Below are 6284 nucleotides of genomic sequence, written 5' to 3' on the forward strand. Positions count from 1 at the left end.
CGGCGGCAGCAGCTCGGGGGGCTCGGGCGGCGGCGGCTCGGGCGGCGGCGGCAGCAGCTCGGGGGACTGGGGCGGCGGCGGCTCGGGCGGCGGCGGCGGCGGCTCGGGGGGCTCAGGAGGCTCGGGCGGCGGCGGCAGCAGCTCGGGGGGCTCGGGGGCCGGGCGGCGGCTCAGGGGGCTCGGGCGGCGGCGGCGGCGGCTCGGGCGGCGGCGGCAGCGGCTCGGGCGGCTCAGGCGGCGGCGGCGGCTCGGGCGGCGGCGGCGGCGGCTCGGGGGGCTCGGGCGGCGGCGGCAGCAGCTCGGGCGGCTCGGGCGGCGGCAGCAGCAGCTCGGGGGATTCGGGGGGCTCGGGCGGCGGCGGCAGCAGCTCGGGGGACTGGGGCGGCGGCGGCTCGGGGGGCTCTGGCGGCGGCGATGGCTCGGGCGGCGGCGGCGGCGGCTCGGGGGGCTCGGGAGGCTCGGGCGGCGGCGGCAGCAGCTCGGGGGGCTCGGGCGGCGGCGGCGGCTCGGGCGGCGGCGGCAGCGGCTCGGGCGGCTCAGGCGGCGGCGGCGGCTCGGGCAGCGGCGGCGGCTCGGGCGGCGCCTCGGCGACTCGGGCGGCGGCTCGGGCCGCGGCTCGGGCGGCACCGCACACGGGGGCCGCCGCCGGGTGACGCGGCGACCGCTGCGGCAGGCTCAGGCACCACGTGGGCCCCGGCCTCAGTCAGTCCCCCTAGACCCGCTCTCCCGATCTCCCCATTTTCTCTCGCCGATCCGCGATCACCAAGGCGGCCTCGTGCCCCCTCGCCCGCTCCCCGTCCCTCCCCTGCCCCCGTCCTCGCCCGGGGCCGCCGCCCGCCTCCCAGGATGGTTCTGAAGAGAATCCAAGTTGAAGTGAATGACCAGGCATGGGAGCCCCCAGCACAGTGTTCAGCAGGTCCCGCTGGAAGTGATACGGTCCATTGGCAAGCTACAATAATGGGGCCAAACGACCGTCCTGATCAGGGTGGAGTATTTTTCTTGACATCTCATTTCCCAACAGGTTACCCCTTCAAACTACCTAAGGGTGCATTTACAACAAGAATTTACCGTCCAAATACCAACAGTCATGGCAACAGTTGTCCTGATATTCTGCAGTCATAGTGGTCTCCAGCACTATTTCAAAAGTACTCTTGTCCATCTGTTCTCTGCGGTGTGACCCCAATCCAGATGATCCTTTAGTGCCTGAGACTGCTGGGAGGATCTACAAAACAGAGAGAAAAATACAGCAGAATAGCTCGGGAATGGACGATGTGTATGTGATGTAATTAAAGTATGTGATGTAATAAAAGAAATTATAGGATAACCTCTACAAATAAAAATAGGGGAACTCTGAAAGAGAAAGTACTTTTGATTTCCATCTGACAGCGTTCTATGTGCCCACACCTCATCTTCCCCTGTGCACATGTTTACCTGATACAGCAGTGCTGCGTGTTGCACATACTTGGGACAACAAACTAGAACTCCTGTACTTCTGCACCAACATTGCCTCCCAGCGGAGAAGTGTGTGTGCGACAAGCCAGTTCTCCAGGCATAACCTCGGTGCGAGATTAAAAGCTTTCCTTATTGACTTCAATTTGGATAACGGCAAGGTGAGGGGTGGTGGGTATGGTGTGCGCTTGAAAGGGGAAGGAAAGCTCCACTGACCTGTAGGAGGTGGTTTTTTAAGTGGAACCCTATTAAACTCAAAACAGTTTTAAAAAGCAAGGAGAACACAAAGCTGTTTCTTTATTCATTTTATTCCAAGGACTTATGTCTTAGGTGAAAGTTATGACAAACCAGATTAAACTCTACCCACATCCTGTGTTTTAAGGTCTGTTTAACTGGTCAATATTTAAATGGATTGGAGCTATGAGTATATGAAGTGTGATGGGCTTCGATCCCAACTCTTTTACATCTCCCCACCCTTCATCCTTCAGCCCCTCTTTCTCTCTTCCATAGTCTTTGGTTTGTATGTGGTTTCTCAGTTAATACATAGCTAAAAGCTCTTATTTTTCTTATGTTTTTAACTGCTTAGGTCTATCTGGATGTAAGGGTGAAAATTCATTTGATGGAAATACTTGCATATATTTAAAGACCCATTTGCTTCTCTGGAGCTTTTACGTTCAAGAATGATTAATCTGTGTAGTAAACTGATTACTACAGTCATTACATATATAAAAAAGAGTAAATGAAACATGTTGAAGAGACAAATCCGGATCTATTTAAAGTAGAAAGTAAATGTATATTCAAATTTTAAAAGTCATTATGAAGTTCCCTCTGGTACTAGTTTTTATTAGAAAATATCATTATAAAGTCATCATCTCATTAACAACTCCTGAAATATTTCTATTTTCTTGCCTTTGGGAAATGTAATAAATACATCCCTAAGGGCTTGTAGGCTGATCCAAAGTTTTAGATGTTTCATAGTCTCTGATCCTAACTGGATATTATTAATTTTATCTCTAATATAATGAGTTTGGATATGATTTAATTATTTCTGGGATTTTTCCAACCTCAAACATTCTCTAAGTCACATTTTCACAGCTCTAAAAAGAGTGTGCATGAAGAAAATGCCCAAATATTAATCTCCAGACATATTTTCTCTAAACTTTCGTATCTCATGTCCAACTTGATATGTTTCCTGGAATTCTCATCAGCATTTCAATTCAACATGTCCCAAATCAAACACCTATATTCCTTACCACCCCCCCCCCTTATTCTCAGTCTATTCTTCTCCTTGGTCCAGGCAAAAAACTTACATTTATCTTTGACTTCTCTCCTGTCTTACGTCTAAACTGAATCCCTCAGAAAATCCTGTTGCCCCTGCAAACAAAATAGAATTAAAATCTGCTGCTCACTACTTCCATCACTACCATCTCGGTGTCATTTCATCATCTTTAGCATCTTTAGCTGGTTTACTGGACATGGTCTCCTAATTAATCACTCCACCTCTGCCTTTTCTTCCAGTGGCAGCGAGAGTGATTCTGTTTAAATGTGAATCAGATATGTCACTCTGCTAAAACCTTCCACTTAGTGACTGCCTAGATCACCATAATAGGAGCCCTTAAAATGCCTGATGAGGACCTGCATGGCCTGGTCTCCTTCCATCTCTGACTTCATCTCCCATCTCACTATTCCCTCTCTTACTCTTTTGCTGTCTTACAGCCACCTTGCTGAACTGTGCAGTTAGACACTTCCTGACCACATTATTTAATAATAAACCCTGTGTCCCCACTCAAGCACTCTCCATCCTCTTTTTTGCTTTTTTCCCTGTCACCAATTAACCTGCTGTATATTGTAATAATAATAATAACAACAATAATAATAACAATAATAATAAATGTGTATGTACTTGTTATGTTCTTCTAGCAGAATGAAAACCCATGGAAGGGACCATTTTGATCTGCTTTGTTAATTATTCTAGCTCCAGTACCTAGAAGAGCACCTGGCACATAATAATGCCCTGTTTACCATACCAGTAATCAACTTTGGGGAAAAAAGCTATTTATGAAATCGCTCTTTCAATACTGTTTTATGAAAAGCTTAATATCTACTCTGAAAATACCACAATATTCCTTTAATGGTCCCTTTACAAACCTGAGTAATGTTTGGCTTATCTGCTTATTTCATAAAGCTGAAGATTTTAATTAAGTGGCTTTGAAGCTTGCTGTTATTGTTGAATGTTTCCTTGTTTTCCAGAAGGAGTCTGGTGAGGGGTTTTTCTTTATTGTATTCTGCATTTTTAAAAATGCAATAAAAACAATTTACCAGAGACATTGGCTTGATACTGTTAAGTGTAAATCTTGTGAGAGATTTATATTTGAACTTTGAAAATTTAGCAAAGTTTATAAAATGATGAAGTTAATTTAATTTTGTACTTGTTTCTTCATGTATTAAATTGGAGTATTTTAAAGTTAGGCATTATTACTAAAATTACTAGTTCAACTTTTCAAAGCTAACTCTGACTTCATACTTCATTTCCTTTATAACTTTAATGGCCATTTGAATACGATCTTAACTCTACATTACCGAATAACATTTATTTCTCAATTAGCATGTGATCAGGAACACAATCGGATCAAAATTTCCTTCAACCTATAAAGATACTTCCACCAATAATACATTACTTTCATATTTAGTGAACAAATATATAAGATAAATACAATATTTTCAAAATACATGACAACAAAATATACTCAGAAGAGAAGCCACTATTATAATAGTATATTCTTAATTTTGTCCCAATTATTATATGCATCTTAGGTGACTTCCTAGGATATAGCAGTATCACCCAAGGAGGGAACTTGAATAGAAGAAAAGTGCTTTTAGCATGAGGTCTGGAGGAATGCCAGCAATGAAAGTGAACATGAAGTAAGAGGCACTGAGACACCGATCTGAGGGCACTGATGGGAGCAATAGAAGAGGTAAGACAGTGACGTTAGGAAGTCAAGATGGAGTGTTCAAAAACACTAGGGTATGGGGAGTGACTTCAGAGAGCTGGCAGAGTGGGAAGTCCCAACTCTTGTCCCCCAGTAGCAACACTGATTTAGTAATAGCACATGGGTGAAAATAGCTTTATGAGACCTCCACATCCAAGTCAGTAAGTTGTAGCGTGGCGATGAGCACAGAGCTAGTGACAGCCAGGTGAAACAGGCAAGGACACAACTTCACTTCACCCCAGAAGTCCCTCCCCCAAGCAGGCACAGTACAGCACCAAGAGGGCGCAGCTTGACCCATGGTTTCTCCCTCAGGAGAAAGAGAGTGGAGCCTGCACCCAACACCCTTGGCCTTTCAGCACACTGGCCGCAGGAAAAGTGGTGGCAGCTTACTATGGCCAGTGCAGCTGTGCACAAACGGAAGAAGGTGCACAGCCCAGGACAGAGAGAGAAGGGGGATGTGCACATCCTTGAAAAAGCCTGAGACTCTCCAGCTGGCTGCTGGTGAGGCCCTGTCCCTGTGAAAGCCAGTGTGTAAAGGCTAGGGGAGGCATCTGTTTCTACAAGCATGCAGACACAAATGTAAAACTGGGAGAAACATGGAGAATAAAGAAATATGACCCAACTAGAAAACAAATCTCTAGCGACCAAGACTAAAGAAATGGAGATTTATGAATTTCCTGAAAAATAATTCAAAATAATCATCTTCAAGAAGCTACATCTTAAAGATGCTTTTATGAGTTACAAAATAACATGTATACACAACTAAACAAAATCAGGGAAATGATACATTAAAAATGTGAATATCAAAAAAGAGAAAGAAGGCATTAAAAAAGAAAAAAAAGAAAGAGAGTGAGAGAAAGAATGGAAGTAAATACATTTTGGAGCTGGAGAATACAACTAAAAATTCAATAGAGAGCTTCAGAATCAGATTTGATCAGAGCAAAGAAGGAATTGGTGAACTTCAACACAAGTCATTTGAAATTATTTAAAGAAGCAAAATGAAAAAAAAAAAGAATGAAAGAGTAAAGGAAGCTGAAGATGAGACACCTCAAATGAACAACACACAGAGTGTGGGAGTCCCATAAGGGGAAAAGAGAAAAAGTTGCAGAAAGCTTAAAAAAGCAGTGCCCCTAAACTTCCCAGGTCTTGGGAAGGAGGTAGATCCCAGATGCCTGAAGTTCAAAGTAGCCCATAAATGAAACAGAAGGTGTCTATGCTGAGAAATGATAACCAAATTGTCAAAAGTCAAAGACAGGGTGAATTTTGAAATCACTCAGAGAAAAATCACCCACCATGTAGGAGGAAGTCCTCGTAAGGTGATCAATGCATTTCTTAGCAGAAAGCTTGCAGGCCAGAGAGATTGAAATAGTATGTTCAAAGTACTGGGGGAAAAATTATGAAACAAGAATGCTATACCTGGCAAAGCTGTACACCAAAAATAAAAGAGAAGAAAATACTTTTTTAGATGAACAAAAGCGGAGGGAGTTCATTACCACTAGAACTGCTTTAAAGAAATACTAAAGGGAGTGCTTAAAGTTGATAAACAGCAAAAAGAAAGCATAGTATGAAATCAGAAAATTCACTGATAAAGGTAAATATACAGACAAGTACAGATTGTAACATTGGTGTGTAGACTCCTTTTAATTTTAGTATAAAAGTTAAAAGATAAAGGGTATATAGATTGTTATAAGATCCTTATGTAAGCCTCATGGTAATCACAAAGAAAAGATATGTAAAAAAGCATATACACTGAACTCCTTAATCAAATTAATAAAGAGGCTGAATGGAAAAGAATATAACAAATAACCAAAGAGAGCAGGACTGGCATTACTTACATCAGGCAAA

At 44.2% G+C, this 6284-nt stretch overlaps 1 pseudogene; it reads left to right on the forward strand.

Annotated features, from left to right (window-relative positions):
• Positions 1-638: 638 nt before the first annotated feature.
• On the forward strand, positions 639-1385 carry LOC140690962 (ubiquitin-conjugating enzyme E2 D2 pseudogene; annotated as a pseudogene).
• Positions 1386-6284: the final 4899 nt, after the last annotated feature.

This window comes from Vicugna pacos, chromosome 3, assembly GCF_048564905.1.
Source record: "Vicugna pacos chromosome 3, VicPac4, whole genome shotgun sequence".
Classification (NCBI taxonomy): Eukaryota; Metazoa; Chordata; class Mammalia; order Artiodactyla; family Camelidae; genus Vicugna; species Vicugna pacos.